Here is a 20,429-nt window from a genome sequence, read left to right as displayed (position 1 = left end):
ATTATTGTAGAAAAACACATGGCAACATTGGGGTAAACGTTTATATGGATAGGCAGTTGTGGCAGGAGGACTGAAAATACTTGAGCTGTGAAAATTGTCAGCTTGAGTTAGCTATAGAGGTCAGCCAATACAGACAGGGGAAGGTAGCAGCCATATGGCCGCCCCGCGCCAACTCCCACTCACCTGGGAGCTCATAATGAACATGATCCAAGCCATGGATGGAAAAATCAATCATCGTAGAGCACATGTTGTAAACTAACACATCAGTACTGCTGACAATTAGATACTGTAGGTTCACCCCTTCCAACTTTTTTTTTTTTTTTTTAGTTTAAATTACAGAGCCGTCTGAGCAAATGTTGTTATAGTGCGGTGAACCAGAGCGGGGGACGCTCACCTAACTTTGTTTCCAGACGCCCAAACATAGTTTATTTCTGAATTCTGTCAACACACACTGAGGTCAAAAGTGCACAATTGAAATGAAGGGTTTCAGACGTCCCTGCAGTGGCTTGATGTATTTACATTTAACCCTAAATTGTTCATACCCCTGGCCTTTATAAATTCAGCATTTTTTTTCTTCGTTGAAACAACAAATGAGAAAAGTTTGTCTCAAACTATCAAAAATAAATCTGTGATAGTAGTATCAGTTTTGAAGCAAAAACAATTCTCCGTCAGGCTGAAGTGTAAGGTTACTTACCAAGGTTACTTTAAAGCTACACCTGTCAGAGGCTTGAATAATTTTGGGCTTTACTGTACACTCTTCACACGATACTTTTCAGGTTTCCCGGGATGTATTTCTGCAGCACCTCTGAATCACTCATGTGACAGGAGATTCAGTGAGACTTACTTTAATGCCCGCAGAATGTGAACATAAAGAAACGCTTCAGTAAACATTTGTCAGATTTTGCCATTTGAGGCTGAATGACCAGTGAAGTGCAGAGTGCTTCAGCTGTGTGAACCAGATTCTGCTGTTCAGTGAACATTTTCTGTGGCGTCTAGAATCCAAAACAATGCAACCTATAAAAGTGATATCACAGATTTACTTGGATCCAGGTACAAACGCCTGTTTGCATACGGTTGCCTGGGCACCAGTACAACATATTTGTTTTACATACATACATTATATCAATTTATATGTATATATTGTTTGTTTAATCTATTTGTGAATTCCTAGCACAGCACTGTCACCCCGTGCTTGCAGTCAATCTGCACCAGCCGCAGTTTAATTGTTTGGGACAATTATGATTGTAGAACACACTTTATTTTTTCACAAGCATCTTCAGCATTGAAATAGTCCAGCTTTAGAAGAATAAATTTACGGATGAGATTTCCTACATTACTTTGAGATGCATGTTAAAATAATAATTACCAGCCCAGCCAAACACACACACACCACTTTTCTGATAAAATATTAAAGAGATGTGCAAATCATTTTAGCCTTTTTGTCTGTAGCTTCATTTAAGATTTTTTTTTTTTTATACTTCAATATTTATGCCATTAACTTTCATTTGAGCGAAAGCCTGATGAATCTTCCACATGCTTAACAGTGTAAGTGTTCATTTTATTAAAAGGTCAGTATCATGTAAAACCAACTTTTTTGATCTTTACATAATTATTTCCTCATCAAAAACATACTGGGAGTGTTACCTTGATTCTTTAATGCATGCTTGAGAAATTCCCTAATCTCCCATGGCAACCATTCAGCTTCCCAAAATGTCTGGGAAGACCAAACACCACCTTCAAGGTGCAACTCCTCCTCGGGGATGTGGTGTTCACGATACAGAGCTTATGCCTAGCGGAGCGTCCCACCCCATCTCAGCTCCTTCAGACTAGCCAGCAGCAGTTAGCAAACAACTGGTGGAATTGCACTTCTGCTGAGCTCCTTATACGTCTTTATACGAGATGCTGCTCAATGCAATCCTGGTAAAAACATTGCTAAAAGGTTAATAGAGGTGCGCAGTTGTGATGACTTCCTGAAGGCGGCGTTTCAGACAGAGCAGGAGTTTTTAAAGAGACAGAGGTCTTATTTGTGTCAGAGTCGCATCCATTCATCAATCTTCTTACAGCCTTATCCTATTGGGGTCGGCAGGGGTCCTGGTACCTATCTCCAGCTGTCAACGGGCGAGAGGCGGGGTAAGCCCTGGACAGGTCGCCAGTCCATCACAGTTCAGAGTCACAATTTCTTGAAAAATTGCCAAATTAGTGCTAACATCTACACAAAAACAAGTAATATTAATCTTGTTAAATTCTGAAAATAGTGTTTTGTGCCTTTTGGTGATGCTTTGAGTCTTATCTGCTGAACTGTGAAAAAAGCCAGGTGTGCTGGGTGCCAAAAACTGCACGCCTCAGACATCCTATAGAAATGGGAAGCTTATGCTTTTCATGGCTGAATAGGCGGTTAGTGATGGAGACTGGATGGCCCACGGTGTAACACGGGAGGGTTTTATAAAGCACATAAAGCTTTTTGTTTTGATGTACAAGAAAATTTATATGGCTATTTCATCTACTCGGATGAAGAACAACTCAATGAACCATCATCACAATTTAATGAGGAAAGACGTTGTCTGCTGAACTAAGCTCAAAACTATTATTACTCGGTCATTAAAAAGCCCCAGTGATGAACTGCTGAGGTCTTCTCGGAGGACTACTCAATCGGACAGAATGAAAACTTTGGATCGCAACACATTAATCAGAATATTTTCCTCACACGGTAGGTTTTATTATGTAAAACCAAAAATGTTACCATCAGTCCAAAAAAAAAACCACAAACCAAAAAACTGGAACTCTAAGGAAAAGATAAATTAGTCAGTGGGAATAGGTGGACGTTCTGATTAATTTGAAACCCTCTGGAAATGAGCAGCACATAACAGTGATTCTCTTCATTTTCAAATAAACACAGGTTTCCTTAAAAATGAAGATGCAAATGTAATACAGTTAGTTTCATTTCTGGAAGTAATTTTGAACAGCTTGACTCTATAAAAAGTTACATTCACAAGAGCAGTGACTTCCCCTTTTCAAAAAAAATTAATAGCAATAAAACTGTAATGTTAATCTCGGGATATTGCATATTATTGAATTCTGTAAAATGCATTTACAATATTAAACTCCACATTATCCGTGTGACCCAGATTTAAGATAAGGTGGCCAGTGTTGTGACTGCTGAGTCTCATGTCCTGCTGTGAACAGAGGCTATCTATTGATTTCCTGTTTGCAAAAAAAAAAAAAAGCCGTGTGGACGTCGTTGTTTCACTCTTCTCAGGGCTGTTAGCTTCCTGACCCACAACCTGTCCGAGAAATTTACCACAACACCCCACTTCAGGCTCGAGCTGATAGTGAAAATGAAACACATCAACAACAAGCAGCCGTCGTCACACGAAAGGTCTCTGTTGCTCAAAAGAGGGATGTTTGGTGAGAGAATCTCTCCAAACACCCTGCTGATGTCAGGGATTACTGATAGGCCTGTGCAGAGCCAGGAAACGGTGAAGTCACTCGCCCTCTAAGTGTTTTGACCGAACAAGCCAAGAAAATCAACTAGAAGCTTAGTTTTTGTTTATTTGGTACGATTTGGCATAAATCATGTTGAATAACAATACTTTCATAACATTTATTTTACAATGAATTGTTGACAGTGAAATAATTCAATTATTAAGCCCTCATATAAGTGCACCACTAAAGACAGAAGTCTAAAAAAAATAATAATAATGCATTAATAATGCTGCATTTGTATGATATGACACCTTAACTGCATAACATGGACACTGCACAGTGTAGACTCTACACTGTGGAGCATTTCCATTACACATAACAGCATCAACAGCAGCAACCCACACTTACTAAAAGTCTAACATAAAAATCTAACATCATTTTATTTTCAATGGCATTTCTCTTGTAACAACTCATGACAAGTCAGCTTTTGAACATCAGTATTTTTACTTCTTACTTGTACGCTAGCTTCTTAATAGCTAGAATAAAAGTACAATTAAGCAATCTGTTCAGATGACATGTGCTAGCACACATGCAGAAGACATTTTTGTTTTCTGAACTGTAATTTTTTTGTCACAAGCCGTCGTTCTCCACTGTGTTGAACTACAGCTGGACTCGTCTAACTGCAACATGCTTTTAAATTCCTGGGTACAGTGCTGGTTTGTTAGGTCTGTTATGCTCTCCTGACTTCCTCATGCTTATGGATGCATTTCCACATACATCTTTATTTTATGAACTAAAACCTCCTTTGATGTTCTATCATTACTTCTGTCTTGATGGCCACTGTTTTATGCATCAGTGCTTGAGTTTTGTGATGCTTAACATCCTCACACTGGTATCTTTAGCCGTGTGCTATGCTGCTTTGTACTTTCTTTCTTTTTTAAATTACTCCTTGTATAGTAGTATCAGACAGACAGAAATTATTAAAATTATTTTGGGTTACTGCACTGAAGTTGTAAAAACAACACTATACACACACACCAGGAATTTTCCTACATAATCACCTTAATTAATTTCAAAAGTATCCCACCTCAGACATTTTTTTCCTCACCAGCATACCATCTGATAAATAAGCATAACACATTAAACTCAGCTTTCAGTGAATGGAGCAATTTTGTTGAGTGAAGAGGATTTATTTAAATACTTTCTGCTTGGCGCTTTTTTCATATCCAAGCTATAATGATCAACCCTGATATGTACAAAGAATATATATTATTGCAGACAAAGTTAAGAGCAGACTAACAAATGTGTGATATATAATAAAAGACAATCAATTACCTCTTCAGTGAAAATAGGGATTGATCTGAGCATAATCCAGCTGGCAAAACACAAATCAGGTAACAGAGAGAAAATCCAAGGAAGACACAGCTTGGTGATGGGCGTGACGAGGAACAGGTGTGAAAGCCTGCAAGGGATCAAAAAGCTGCTCCTGCAGGGCAGCAAGCAGTAGAGAAAATTGAGGCGATGAAAAGAAAATTACAATCCAAACTGCCACTGTGAAGCATAAAAACAGGGATGTTTCTCGTGTCCGAAATCTCAGCTTCCTTCTCTTTGTACGTTTTCTGCTAAAGATCACGACAATGTGTGTCTTTCCATAAGAATCACACGAGAAAATCTGCCATTTGTTGGCAGTAAAGTCAAGTGATGACCGAAAACTTAAAGTATCTGACTTTTATTCTTATTTATTTGAAAGTTAATCAGACTTACATTAGAATAAAAACCTTCCGATATGAAATGTGTCCTAAAAGGACAGCCAATGCAGGGAAAAATGTGTTTTGTGTTTGTTGATAAAAGCATTTGAATCTTGCAGAACATTCTAATGTGTTAGCAAATTGTGAATTAAAACCCTCGCTGGTGTAGAAAACTCTACTTCAACACCTGTTAAAATCTCTACAACACGTATCATACAGTTGTCAAAGTAAAACAGCTTCACAGGTAGTTACAATTTTCAGAGAAATGATTTCAGTGCCTCTTCTTTTTGGAACAAGGTGACATTTCCTGAGAAATACCCAAAGTTCCTAAAGGCAACATTTGATTTGCAAATCCCAGTGTTAGCTCACTGGTTCCCATAGTTGTGTTGATATTTACATTTGCATTCCTGTCATAGATCCATTTTACTGGGTGATTACAATATATTGAGAATGAAAAATATATAAACAAGTACAGACAACCTTTGTAGTGAGAAAAAATAAATAAATAAATGTAAGAGTCAACCCTCAGACTCGTAGGTATGTTATGCTATTTTCCTATTCTGGAGCCACTTTTCCATCTCTGAATGGAAACCTTTATTCTGGCTGATAAGGCTCATGCTTGTGCATGATAAGGCATGCAGTGATGCGTGTTGTCGAGGTGCTTGCTGCAAAAACATTCAGATAAAACCTATCCGCAGTTTTACAAGTTTAAAATCATGCCCCTCAAACAGCTGGTAGCGTTCTTTTAAATGCTGTCCTGGTTTGGTAATGTTTAGTGGTGGTGTCATGTATTTTATTGAGAGATCCAATTGAGATTTCCAGCAATTTCTCAGTGTTCATCCTTATTTTTTTCCTAGATGTAAAGAACTGACGCAACAACAACAAGCGGAAGAAGCCATCAGTCGGATGAAAGTAAAGCGACTTTGGAAAAACTACCAAAGATCTGGAAATTTAAATGATAGGAAACTTTGTGGTGACCTCATTTTTCAGTTTGGACTTTGTTTTGTGCCTATGCTTTATTGGCTCAAGCTAGTTCCTGTTTAGTCACAGTAATTTGTAAGTTTTCCTCCCCCATTTTACTTCATTATGTACTAATCAAGTTGAATTTATTTATATATTGCCCAGTAGGTGATTGCTGGTGTTTTCTTCCTCTAGTGCGCGGCTATTTTGTCAACAATTAATGACATGCTAAACCCTGACAACTCTGACGCGTCTCCCCTGTTTTAAGCTGACACCTCTTCCCACCGGCAAACATTTAGGACAGCCACTCCTCCCTTGCCACTTGACATCACTTCAGCCTGTCTCGTGCACAGGCTAGAAGAAAAAGAAGTAAACATACTGCTCTGCAAAAGCACGGCCAAGGTGCTGAATGTTTCAGTCTTCTTGAGGAGTCAGAGAAAAGTGATGCTCCCACAGATTTATATCTTATGCGGTGCTGGGTGCTAACACAGCTAATTGCCACATGCTCCCTTGAGAATGTGGGTATTTGCAGAATATGTTGGATTTTAACAAGGACCTCTATAATTAGTAAGAAAATGCATCATAAATAATGAGACATTTGGAAATAAAAAGCCACAAAAAAACATGGTGAGGCAGTAAATGTAATACCTCTGACTGCAATTCTATTTTGAAGCTTTACATGCCTCGCTTTCAAATTTGACACCTTCAATGAGGCCTGGGTGGAGTGTAAGGGGTTTAATGGGGCAGCATCCAGTTCCCTGGGTGCAGTAAACCTGAAAGCCTCAGACTTCATCACGGACCACAAAGACACTCAGCAAGCACTCCGTCGTCAGAAAAGCTCCCAGCAGCAACTGCTGCGTGCCACCTGGTGAATTCACATCAAGACGTCCTGTGAATAGCTGTTAAAATGAGGCTGCCTTTTCTTCCACAAGATGGCCCAAATCAACAATAAAATGCCGCTGCTTCCCGGACGCATTGTTCACGCTGCCCTGCCGAGTCACTCCAGAGCACGCACGCACGCACGCGGCACAATCTGCACCTCAACCGGGTCAAAGATAATACTGGGAGATTTATGGCTCTTCTTGGAAGTGCCTTTATACCTGTTCTCTGGAAACAGAACAGGTTTAGATAAAATCCATTATCAGCTCATAAGAAAATGAAACTGAAACTAAAGCTGTTGAATTTAAGAAAGCTACTTTGGTGGATTAGGATGCAAATTAAAAATAGTCATGAAAAAAACGAGATCTCCTTTTGTTCTGTATCTAAGAAGCAGTCGTAAGGAGCAAAAGATATTCCTTGCAGGCAGATTTGTTTAATCATGTTTTAGAGGGATCTGTAAGCTAGAAGCAATATTTGATAGCAAGGCAAAAGAAATGCTAATTGGGTTCCTAAACAGAGGGAACAAAAGCTTTATAGATGAAGCCTACACCGAGAAGTGATGAGAAGAAGTCGCTCTCTCCTGCAGAGCTGCAAAAAGTAAAGAGCATGGCAACAAAAATACCAAATTAACAAAATACATTAAACATTTCAGAACTGTCTTTGACAAATGCTTTATAAAGGAAGAATAATCAAACGACGTACGCTCCGTGAAGGGATCAACGGCTCCATAGCTTAAGCACTGTGCGACATGTAAAGCTCGTGTTGGATCTTTTCATGGTGGAAGAGCACAAAGGAAGCTGAAAAAACAAGCAGCAGAGCACAAATATACCCCTTCGTGTTGACATAAAAACTGTCCTCTGGCCAGCTATCTTAAGCACCACCAGGGATGTGCCCTGCTCTCTCTCAGAGCAGCATCTTTAGAGGCTATAGAAATGTCTAAGACGGGAAGCACATTTTCCCAGAGAAGCTGAGCATTTCTGACCATCTAAAAAGAACAACTCCTCCAGTTATTCTTCTCACACGTTATCACTTCTTTAGCTCAGTGTAATGCACTAAAGGCTTTCTGGCAGCCTGCATAAAGATTTATAGCAGTAACCTTTCCTTTCAGTAGCACAATCTCATCCAGATGTTGAGGATCACTAGTGTACTTGCTGCAAGACAGAATACATGTGTGCAAAAGATGAAAGGTGATGCTACGGGGAGTAGAAGTAAAGAAAGTAGAGGACTTCAAATACTTAGGATCAGCGGTCCAGAGCGATGGAGAGAGTAGAAAAGAGATGGAGCGTGTTCAGACAGGATGAAATGGGTGGAGAAAAGTGTCAGGTGTGATGTGCAATAAAAGGTTATCAGCAAGAATGAAAGGAAAGGTATAGAGGACAGCAGTGAGAGCAGCAATGCCGTATGGTTTGGATCTCATCCTGAAATAAAATCAGTTCATTTCACATAAATGCAAGTGAAACATTTTGAAATCTATACATACATTTTTTTAAACTAATCAGCATTCCCAGGGTCTTTAAATGGTAACTAATGCTTTCCATTTGTTTCAGAGAAAACGGACCGTCCTTCTGATGCAGTCTTACAGACATCACTTCAAAAGAGACTTTTGTTTTTCCTAAAGGGGAAAGACAAGAGAACATGACAGGTGTAGAGGGCGTGCTTTAGTCTTCATAAATCAAAAAATGGCACAAGAAAAATGCTAATTTAAAGTTTTAAGTAAATGGAACCATGACAAACACAGCTACACGTTACTTAGCACAGTGAAGATAAGAAAAATCTCTGAAACTCACTTCAGAAAACTGTATCAAGGATTGGAAACTTCCTCATAAAATGCTTTGAATAAGTGCTATTGACTAAATCTTGTCCATATGAATAGTGTTTACATTTGGGCAGCAGCAGGGCCTTTTATGATTAACCAAACTAGACCCCTTTTTGTTAATCCCATTGCATTGTCTATTCTAAAGAAATATTCGTTTAAAATTTTAATCTTTATTCCGCTAAGTACGACTGAGCTATCCGATTTCTATCCTGGCTCTCACCTGCAGACTGCCTTGAAAGTTTCCACAGTCGTCCCAAACCAAGTCAGTAAAATAACTGAATGACTCTTCAGATTTCAATCTTGAATCTCATGTCTTTGAGTGTTTTTACCAGGTTATTCCCAGAGTGTTTTCATTCCCTTACACATAATAGTGTGTCATTTTATAGCACACTTGAAGTAACAATCGCTGCGGCAAAATAGGCCAAACCAATGGCTCCCTAATGCATCCCTGTGTGGAGAGTGTTCCTATGTCATCTAACACCGGTACCAAATAAGATTACAGTGCAGAAAATACCAAGCCTCTCAAAACGCTTGGCTTTATCTCCCACTTTTCACCACTCCAATTGTCTGAAGGAAAATACAGCCAGTTCTCTGGTGTTCTCTCTACATGGAGGGCAAAATTGTTCTTTATTCTGCTTATTGTGGTGAAACATTGCAGCTGCTCCTTCAGATAACGTTATCTGTGCGTTTTCTGCTCAGCAATTATGCATAATTGCATGTCTTGTTTGCGTGAAAGTTGAAGCGTTGGCTTTTAATTAGTCACAAACCTTAGAAGCTTTTAGCCCATTCAAACAGTTACACTAATGATTTATTAAACAACTTATTTTTAATTCAGCGGCTTCTGGGAAGGAGATGAAAATCATATTTGTTACTGGAACAATATATCAGAAGGTACTATAAAAGAAGCATGAATCAACATCAACTGCATGGTCAAAGCTTGAAGCAAATATGAAAAGCAGCTGGTCTTTTAAAACTATTGTCAGATGCTCTGCAAAATTTCAATAGTAAACAAGGAGAGAATCAGGGGACCACAGCGTGAATGATCATTTCTCCTCTGATGGCGTTGTGAACTCTTGTATAGAACTGAATCACTCTAGTGAGGACAGTACAGGAAAACACAAATGATCATTCATGTCTCTTTGAAATCAGTCGTCTGCTCTTGTTTTCCTCGTCCGCTCTGACCTCAGATTATAAAATCAGCGCGGGGGGGCTCGGGCTGTGAATCAGTCAAAGGCAGAGCGGATATAATAAGACACAGAAGAAGAAGGGATTCATCAGTTCAAGCTTTGTGCCGCGGAAGGAGAGATGAGCAAGGGGTTGAAAGAAAAAAAAAAAGCAAAGACGGACAGCAAATTAAAGGAATAATGGCAGGACTCTGAATGCTGATTTGCCTGTGAGGTGTCATCGGGCCCAAATCAAAGTATCTGATGCAGCCTAGTTTGCATCCAGCTGCTTTGTATGCTTCTTTTAAGTGGCCAGTCTGTTTTGCTGCGATGCTCCTTTTTTTGAAGAGCAGGACCAGATGAGAATTAAAAAAAAAAAAAAAAAACTGGGTCAAACATGGAGTCTTTGCTCTCTGTGGGAGGAGTCGCTATGCTCAAGCATTGCCTCCTTTGATGTCTGCTCAGTTATTTTGGAGCCTGTCTGCTATCCGGTGTTGCAAGGCTTGGGACCAGCAGTCAGACTCATTTAAAGAGGATGACCGTCTGGAAGCGGCACTGTTCTGAGCGCTCAGCTGGCACATAAAACACAAGTTCATTTCCATCTGCCATTCACTCAGCTAAGCAGCAAAACACAATCAGACCGTCCTGGGTTTATGGGCTGATCCTCATCTGTCAGGTACGACTGAGTAAACACCGAATAATCAATTTCCGAAGCTATGCCAGTGTTTTCTAAGTGGACTGCTGTATTTCTAACATATTGATTCTCCTAACGTTCTCTAATCCTTATAAACTTTCTAATTGATTCTCTCTTTGTAGCAAACATACACACCTAATTACTGGTTTTCATTGATTTCCAAAACTGCCGGCTCGCCCATGTCGGGCATCATACTGTGTGTTGGATGAGCTTTAGTGAAGAGATCATGTAGTTGCCTTGGTTCAGGCGTTTACTTTCCTGCAAAGAAAGCATTTTTGAAACTTACCTTCGCTGATGCCACACACTTATCAAGCAGCTTCCTTTCAAGATAATGAAAAAGAACCTATTGATTTAGACCCACTGTGACTTTCGCTTAGCGCCTTAATTATGGCAACTCTTCCTTGGTGAACACATTTTTCAAAACCAGCTTGCCAGGTTATTTCTAACACGTCCAGCCCAGAAATCCATCGATTGGTCGACCCTCAAGGTCAGCTTGTAATAAGATTTAGCATCCAGCGAAGGCAGTGATGCTGACAACTGGGACAAAAAAGGTTGATCTGGCCAGTGGAGTCAGTGTATCTGTGGCATCATAAACAGAAACGCGGTGCCAGCTGAGACGTAACGGACACCAGCAGCTTCTGGTTCAGTCATAAACTGCCTAGCAACGGCGATTCGCCATTTGCAGAAGCAGTCTCTATAAAACCGAGGTGGCAATTTTGATCATTAAAGAGGTTCTGCTCGAGACAGAGTTGCACCTGATCCAACACCCCAGATTAAAGTTCCCAAATTATCCTTTCAGTCTGTAAGCAGTTCTTTGAAACCAGATGGATATTGATAATCAAAACTAATGGTTGAGGATCAGAATTAGCATCTCTGCTAAAGTCTGTCACAATAAACAATTAATCAATCAGTCGCATTGTAAATTGAAATGAGCTCAATAGTTTTCATTCTGATGATTTTATTTACTGATATCACAATCCATTTTATTTATGTCTGCAGCTGTGTGTGTTTTTTATTTCTGGTTTATTTATTGTTTGTAGTCATTGTTTTTTTTCTGTTGGATATTAAGAACTTCTTCCCTCTCCTGTGTTATTTTCAAAATTAATGTTTATTGGTGAACCTGCTTTATTCTGTCACTACCAGTAAATTACTTACAGATGCTCCCAAAACAATAACATTATCGTTTTTCTCAATAATAACCTGGACAATTTGTTGTCCAGCAACATTTGTTCTCATGACAGGCCCGCCTCTGCTATGAAGCAAAGAGAAGAACTAATAATCTGTTGATATTTAATTTTGTCCAACAATTAAAAGATCAGTGTCTGTGGAAACACGTCGCTGGAGGGGCACTGCCTGTGTGGCGCCCTGCAGCGTTGTTTCCATTCACCCCCCCACAAGTGTAAGAATGCCCTGAATTTACGTGAGAGCATGTAAGGGGCTTTTGTGGGTCTCATGAAGTTAATTAAATATTCAACACCTATAGTGTGAAGATTGCAGGGGAAACATTTTCTTTTTTACTTTTTTTACTCCCTCCAGCAAAGACATATCCTTATAACTCCATGTCAATATTCAGTTTGGTAGCACAACTTGCTTTAGGGAAAACAATTTTACCACATAATACGTGACATGAAATAACCTCCTGGGTTCAGAAAATCAACGACGGTGAAGGAGGAGTGTGCTAACTATTTCAATGCAGAGGAATAATTTTTTCCTGCCATGTTTATTACATCTCCGGTCTACGGAAGCGCATTGCTATCAAACTAAACATTAATTTTAAAGCCCCTGTAGCCTCATGTCACCCCAACTCCTTTTCAGCCATGCAAGACTTGACAGCAGGTGTTTATATTTTATTAATGGGAAATCCTTGCACTTTCCAGACACTTGTTTTTTTTTTTTCTGTTAAGAACAATTCTGCAAATGTAGACGTACGTTTGCAGAATTGATGCCCTTAGGACATCAATGTGTGTTAACATGAAAATGGGAGAAAATAAATAAAAAAGACAGTCAGTAATTATAGCAGCGAAAGCTAAATTATTCTCGCTTTGATGAAAAGTGGCTACATTTTGTTTTTTTACACTGCAGCGTGAATGTGTCTCTGTGGCCTCAAAGAGACAAAATTCAAGTAGAAAATGAGAAAGAAGACTACAGCAATACAGCAAAATATATATATATATTTTTTCCATCTGCATTAAAAATGTGAGGTTTTGAGTTAAGGTAAGATAAATCATCTGCACTCATCCATGTGTCCCACTGCTGGAAGGCAGTCGCCTCCCCATGTGTAATTATATCTCTGGGTGCCGGTTAACAAATCATAAAACTTGGCTGCTTCTCCCCAGCTGCACTGTGACTTTATTGAAACCTGGTGATGGGACACTCCTGCCAGGCCAAATGAGCGACTAAGAAATTTCTCCACGTTTAATCCTCATAAACAACTAAAGGACACCTCCTCACTGCCCAATTTATGCGATTATAGATCTTTACTGAATACTCTGATAATTACTCGTCTCTCTGCTGTACCATTTATGCGGCATAATATATAAATGCAATTAAACTTTCAAATGTCGTTCAATGTTTCCAAAGTTCTGTTTGAAAATGACTTAGTGCAAGTTCTGCATGGCGCTCATATATTCTTGTGTCCATGAGTTACAGAGATCAGGGTGATCTTTAATGACATCCAAAAGATGATAAATGACTTGTTGTGAAATAGGATCTGGATGCCAAATTATTAAGGAAGCAGCCAGCGGATCGTAGCATGTAAGCTGGTGCAGAGCCAGCCCAAGCTATCGCTCTGTAACTTTGATCTGCATCGACCATTACCAGACTCATATTTGACTGCAGATGAATGTGGTAAAAGCCGCATTAAATACCTTTTATTTGGATTTGGTTAGTAAAGGTATTTCTTTAGTGATTTAATGATTTTTAAGCTGCAGCTGGAACATGGTTAGTTTGGGTGTTCGTTCTCGGTTCTCTGTTACAACCTCAATGGAGCCAAATTCACCATGAGCCTATTTGGGATTGATCAGAAAGGCCAATCTGTGTATTAAACGATCTATGAATGAACACTTTTTAAAATGACTCCTAAGTCTACATTTTGGTTTATTTTGATTATATTTTCGTAATCCTGACCGCCTGACCATTTGAGCATTTATTATTGATTCACTTCACCTCTCAATCCACCAGTCCACTCATTTTTGGGTTTATTGACATCCATCATATCAATTTGTCCATCGTTTCCATTTCTTTTCTTACCATCAGCATTTGTTGTGTTATAGAAACCCGACTAAGATTCAGCCCATATATTGGAAGCTGTGTCACATAATACTGTAGCGTTGATATACAGATTGTGTCATGACGTTGGGTGTTTGTTGGATAATTTGTGACCTGCTGACCCAAGTAGCGCATGTGACAGCCTCGGAAAAATCCTCTCAGGTGTTTGTTTCGAAGTAAATCCCATTACTTGTCCTCTTATACAGGCTTCCTCCGTCACCTGCCTGCCCTCGGATGGGAATTTATGTTTGTTCCTATGGCAACACATGTTGGTGCAGGAACTAATGCATTTTGAAATTTGCATCAGATAGGGAAGATTTGGTGATAGCATTAGTGCTGGCGGCGACTCGGACACATACGCAAAGCTCTCAGCGCGGGAGTGAAGTCAGGCTGAACTGGGTCGTTTTTCAGTTGCGTGCAAAGCGAAACAAGGCGGCCGGTTTCCAAAACCACCCAGAGAGCGTTTCCCCCTCATTTCCATCAAATCCTTTTAACCCCAGTCTCTGACCCAACCTCTGACCCCAGCCTCTGACCCTTGCAGGCAACATAAATGTTTTACACCTGGGCGAGCTATGTAAATTGACACAGCCATGGAGAGGTTAAAGCTTGTGACTTAAAAGTGAAGAGGTGAAAGGAGCTCCTGTTTGCAGAGACATGAAGATTATTAAAAGAGACTGTAAGACTGTCAATGTTTTAATAGACAACCAGAGCGGAGAGGTCACATGAGGCTGTTAAGTTTGAGGATAAAATCACTGGAGAACACGTGAGTAAATATGAAGTGAGGTGGAATAAATGGCTTCTGATTTTTCCCCCGAAAATGCAGTCCCTTAAGCTAATTACACCGGATTTTTCTTCACTTGACAACCCCTGTTTTAGGTAGTTATTGTAGTAACCACCCCTGACTGAACAGAGATGGAAAGAAGTCTTGCAAGCTGCCTCAACAACTGGCTGAAATGCCCTCAGAGGAATCGCTGTCAAAGCTGGCAGCAGACAAACTGCTGACTGACTCAGAGGTCCAAATGTTGGGGTGTAACGAGTCTGTGAAACACCCAGTGGCTCTCTCCTCTCCTATTTGCATATTTATGCAGGGGAGCTGATTCAGTGTGACACAACCGAACACACACACTGCTGCAGCCACATCCAGAGGCTTTTGTACCTTGTCAGAAAGTGATTAAACGGAGGTAAGTGTTAAATCTGAGGATGACAGAAATACTGAGTCTTTGTTTGAAGCTATGAAATTTTTCACAGAACGGCTGCAAACAGACTAGTTGGTGCCTTATGAAGTATTCACACTTTGTTATATATATTTTAATGTTGCAACCACAAAGATAACTGAATTTTAATAGGATTTTATGTGAAGAACTGAAACAAATTGTCATAATTGTGAAGTGAAAATATGTATTTTAACTTCTCAATACACAGAATGCAACATTTTATCAAAGAAAAAAGTATTTTTCTTTAAAATAATAATAAAACTTTTTATTTGTATAGTGCATTTATAATGAGTCAAAGACACTACAGAACATCAAACAAAATTATAAAAGAAAAACGATTAAATACAAAATACTGGAAAATGGAAAACACAGGGAAAGCATAAAACAGGACATTAATCACACATTAAATCAGTTCTGAAAAGTTTTGAGATGTGATTTGAAGGTGGATAGTTTTATCCCGTCATTGATGGTTGGAGGAGTTTCTTCCAGAGGCAGCAGCTACAGAGGAGGTTCTGTCACCCCAGGTCCGGTTCTTGGTTCTGATGGCGGAGACAGGAAGTTGGCATCAGAGGAGCCGAGGCTGCAGGACAACAGAGATACAACTGTGGTTCTTCAACTGTATAACAAATAAAACTTCACAAGTTATCATTTTTTAAAATGGTTATAAACGATAATATTGTTGTTTGAGATTACATAACTTATTTTCAAGTTATGTATTGATAATTGCAATTAATTTTGAAAAAATAAAATAAAATAACATGTAATAGTGGAACTGGAAGATAATTTAATTAACATCCCAAAATAAAAAAATAAACCAACAAGTAAAAGCAACAAATAAAACTGAAATAAAAAGCCACACACACCCAAAGTCATAAGTAAAATGAATTATGATGTTTCTGTAAACAAAATTGAACTTAAAAAATATTAATCATCAGAATGGAAATAATAGAGCTCATTTTAATTTACCATGTGATTAATTGATTAATTAATTCATTAATTGCTTATTGCTTTATTCCACTCTTCCATAAATGTCAGATACCAGGAGTGCATAATTAATAGTAAAACTACCCAGATCCTCTCTGATAAATCCTTTTCTGTTCAGTTTATCTGAACGGCCATGTTGTGTTTGGTTTGCCTGCTCAGTGCCATGTGAACTGTTTAAATATTAGGGTACAGTTTTATAACCTAACTGCTCTTTAAACTTCTCCACAACGTTAATGTGTCTGCTGCTCCCCTTAGACTTCATAATGCCGTTTGCAAACACATCGACTTTAATTTGTAATTAGGTAACGTTTGAAGATAATTAGATCCACTGGATTTTATCTAAGAGAATCAGAGAAAAGGACGCTAAATACACGAGCATGTCATTTTTTCAGTTTCTTTGTACCCTGCATAGAAAATATTTACTCTGCTAGTTAATCTCTGGAAGCCACCTGCGGTGATTAAATTTAAGCTGCTGGGGTTTTTTCGCCATGCAAAAGATTCTGCTGACTTACTCTTATCCTTTCAATGACTAAGTTCCCAAGCATTAATTATACTTTTAGGTCTGAGTGATGGATTGATTTTTATTCACCTCGAGAGGGGGGATGTGGTTCCTCTGTGCACTCACAGCAAAGAAACAAACACACAGGCAATAACAAGGTTTATTTTAAGCCTCTTAAAAACAAAAACATACCTGTCTAATAAAGTCTAAGCTCCAAGCTGTGAAGGATTTAGGAAATGTTGCCTCAGCCTACAACTGGGGAAAAAGCAGAAGTGAGATTTGTAGTGGCCATGGTTTTATTCTGTTTATTATTATTATTATTATTATTATTATTATTATTATTAATTGCAGCATTGGCAAAGATCTTAAATTAACCACAGGCAATAGAGTTAGTTATTTTATCATAATTTCTTAATTAAATCCACACACTGTTTTCAAAATAACATTGTAGTTTTTTGCTTGGCAGCAGCAGTAAAAACAGAACACATTGTTCTGTTATATTAGAGCAAAGGCACTTAACTATAAATTCTAGTAAATCCCAGAGTGTTTAATCCATAAATCCTATGAAGTACTGTGGTTTGCATGTCATGGAAAGGCAAATACAGGAATTTGTTTTGAATTAGTCAGTACTGGTATGCATGCCAATCAAGTACAGTTCTTCTAAGTAGCAGTGCTTCTCTTGGTAGTCTATCGATGAATCTGCAGAATAACTTCAGTTCATGACATAAACATTCTCAAAATGATTGCATAAAGCCTAAAATCATTGTTCTACGGAAAAGACTATAAACGTAATGGCTGAATCGCTGAAATACATAAGATAAAAGATAAGTAAACACAAGGTGAGTTGTTATTTTGTATCATACTGACAGCTTGGTAATTTAAGTACACACTTTTTACTGTTTTTAGGATTTAATAAGTATTCGTTTCACCTTGGAAATTGAGGAATTGTTGTAATTTTACTCTATGTAGTGTAACTGGGGTTATAAAGCTGTCACATTGTTGTGACAATTTTTCAGTAGCGGTTGATATTGGTCGCATGGGCATTTGCCCAGGACAGCATTAGAAAGGGGCAGGAGTGTCAGTGAGGAAACATATAAAATATATTGATATATGTAGCTATCAGTTAGGCCCATCTACTGGACACTTACCTCCTGGTTGCTAAGTTGTCTGATTGTTAGCTCACATGCGTTTCGTGGTTATGTACTGCACTCTATGCTGATCTTGTTTCTTTCGATCTATTATTCCATTCAGTGGTTATTTGTTTGAAATAAAAATATGATTCAATTGTTAATTCATTCATAATGTTTTGACCTCATGATTCACCCAAAAATAATTGTGCATTCAAAAGTGTATATTTTGAAGGACTGTGCAGTAGATTGTACAAGAACAGGTAAAGAAATCAGTGCTGCACATGACAATGCTTTGTTTCTCTTTTAGGAACTTCTTTTTGTTTCAAATATTTAAAAAATAGGGTCTAATAATAGTGGAGCTTTTAAGATCTGAGGTTTTCACACATTTGTTCTTGCTCACAGAGTGAACTTGGTTTATTTCTGTCCCCGCCTGAAGACACAAATGCTGTCTCTGTTTCTTTGTCTCTGCTTTTTTATGTTTTCTCACATAAATATTTTGGAGCGATAGTTCTGCCAGACGGAGAAAAATAAAGGCAATCTCTCCATCATCTCTTCTCAGTCATCTCATGGGAACAATAAGAACCAGTGCACACTGTGTTATATATTGCCCTCATACATTTTGTTATTATCGTTCATAAAATTCTCCGCGGCCTAGCATGCTGAGCAAAACCCTCTGAAGAAAAATGAGATAGTCTCGGCTGGATTCGTGTCACAGGGTTTTCACGACAAATGAGGGCGCAGATTAGGAGGGAAGCAGGAACTCCCACACAGAAAGCCTGATGCTGGGATCCAGATAATCCCAGTGCTGCAAAGGTATTTGCTGAGATTCCTTGATTTGCTCAAGCCGCTTCAGAGTTATTATCCTCCTCCTTTAAACCACATGACGAGGCGAGCATAATTTAAACCTCATGTATCACTCTATTTTGCTTCTCGTTCATGTTATAGTTATTTAAGTGTTAAGGTGCAAAGTCATTTAGTTTTAGAAGTGCCTTTTGTTACCTCACCATTAATATACATGAATAATGCAGTCCAAGGTCTTTCATTAATTTCCTTTAAAGCATCTAGAGAGGTGTCCGGGTCCTTACCCAAGGGCAGGACATCGGGAATCTTCTTCCTCTGCATACTGATTTCTCTTTGTGCAGAACCTCCAACAAACAAACTCTAATGAGCCCCGTTTTAACCCACCGATCAGCCAGTTTGTTGGATGATGATGAATTTGACCAAACCTGGAATCATAACTGCATTTATTGAATTTAAAAAGGGTTCTCCTACGTGTGTTTGTAGCAGCGTAGTACATCATGTGAAGAAAAGCTTTTCTGTCAAAGCTGAAACAACGAGGGTGAAAAAATGTGTCTTTGATGGTTTTATTCTGAAAATAGATGAGATTTTAAACACAAGATCTCATAGAAAACCGTTTCATCCGGCAACAGGTTATTTCTAATAAAAAAAACAAAATAATTTACATAGTTCTCTATAATTAACTGACAACTCTTATTACAGCATCCAGAAGGTTCTCATAATCGCTGACGAGTGTTGCTCATCTTTCCACTGGCGTCTTCACCGTTCATCTGCTGCAATGAGCTTCAAGTCTTTGAGTTTGGAAGGCCTCCTTGCCATCACCATAATCTTTACTTTCCACTACAGTTTCTCTAATGAATTCAACTCTGGAATCCATCTGCACCAGTCTAAAATGTAAAAGTTACAACCAGTCAAGAGAAAACAATTTGGATGAAATTAAACAATTACTTATCGCTTTAATCTGCTATGGGTATGAATAATTTTGGGCCTTAACTGTATGTTATTTTTTGCATCTTAACCTTTGCTACTGATGTTTAAAAAGACAGATTTTATTTTAAATTATTTTATAGACCCTAATGCTTTGGATATTTTGTCGTGATACTGAACAACAGCAAAAACGAAAAAAACAAAACAAAACAAAAAAAAAACAAAAGATCTGACCACTTAGCAATTCCACACCCATATTCTCCCCAAACACAATCAGATTTCAGTAATGTCCCATATAAACAAAACTGATTTTGTGGTTTTGAAGTGCAATGGTGAATCATATTTCCCCTGACAAAATAGCAATCAGCGTAAAACCGCACATTTTTCAAGGAAGCTGTGACAAAACATTGGGTTGTCTCAGTCAGACAAGATGGAAAACAACGATGGAAAACAGAAATAAGAGGAAAAAATACATGTAGTTAGTTTTCTGCTGCATTCAGAAGCAAAAAAAAAAGACAGAAAACTTCCCTATCATGGAAAGCCATGATATAACAATGTCTGTTCAGCAGACTAGAAGAGTCCTTTATTCAGTTGGCTTTACATTCAGGTCCTCTAGGAAATACTTCATTAATTGGCCAATAGAAAGAAGAAATATAAATTTGTCCTGTCCAAATGGTCAGCCTGCGTAGTGATATGATTAAATATCACTGAACAGATGTCATGTTTAGTTGGAACCCCGAATCAAGAGCACTGCAAGCCTGCATTGGAGAAACAGATAAGAGGGCAGAGAAACACCCCAGAGGAACCAACTCCTCCGAACAAACCTGCTAAATTATAGAGTAACTGAATAACAAAAAGAGTTTGCCTAATGGAAACGCTTTAAGCCTTTCTAGCAGGTGGAAACAAAACTGAAGAGAAGAAATGTCA

This window comes from Poecilia mexicana, unplaced genomic scaffold (assembly GCF_051168715.1).
Source record: "Poecilia mexicana isolate PSO_F unplaced genomic scaffold, ASM5116871v1 scaffold_7, whole genome shotgun sequence".
Classification (NCBI taxonomy): Eukaryota; Metazoa; Chordata; class Actinopteri; order Cyprinodontiformes; family Poeciliidae; genus Poecilia; species Poecilia mexicana.
Note: the sequence above shows the minus strand (reverse complement) of the source record.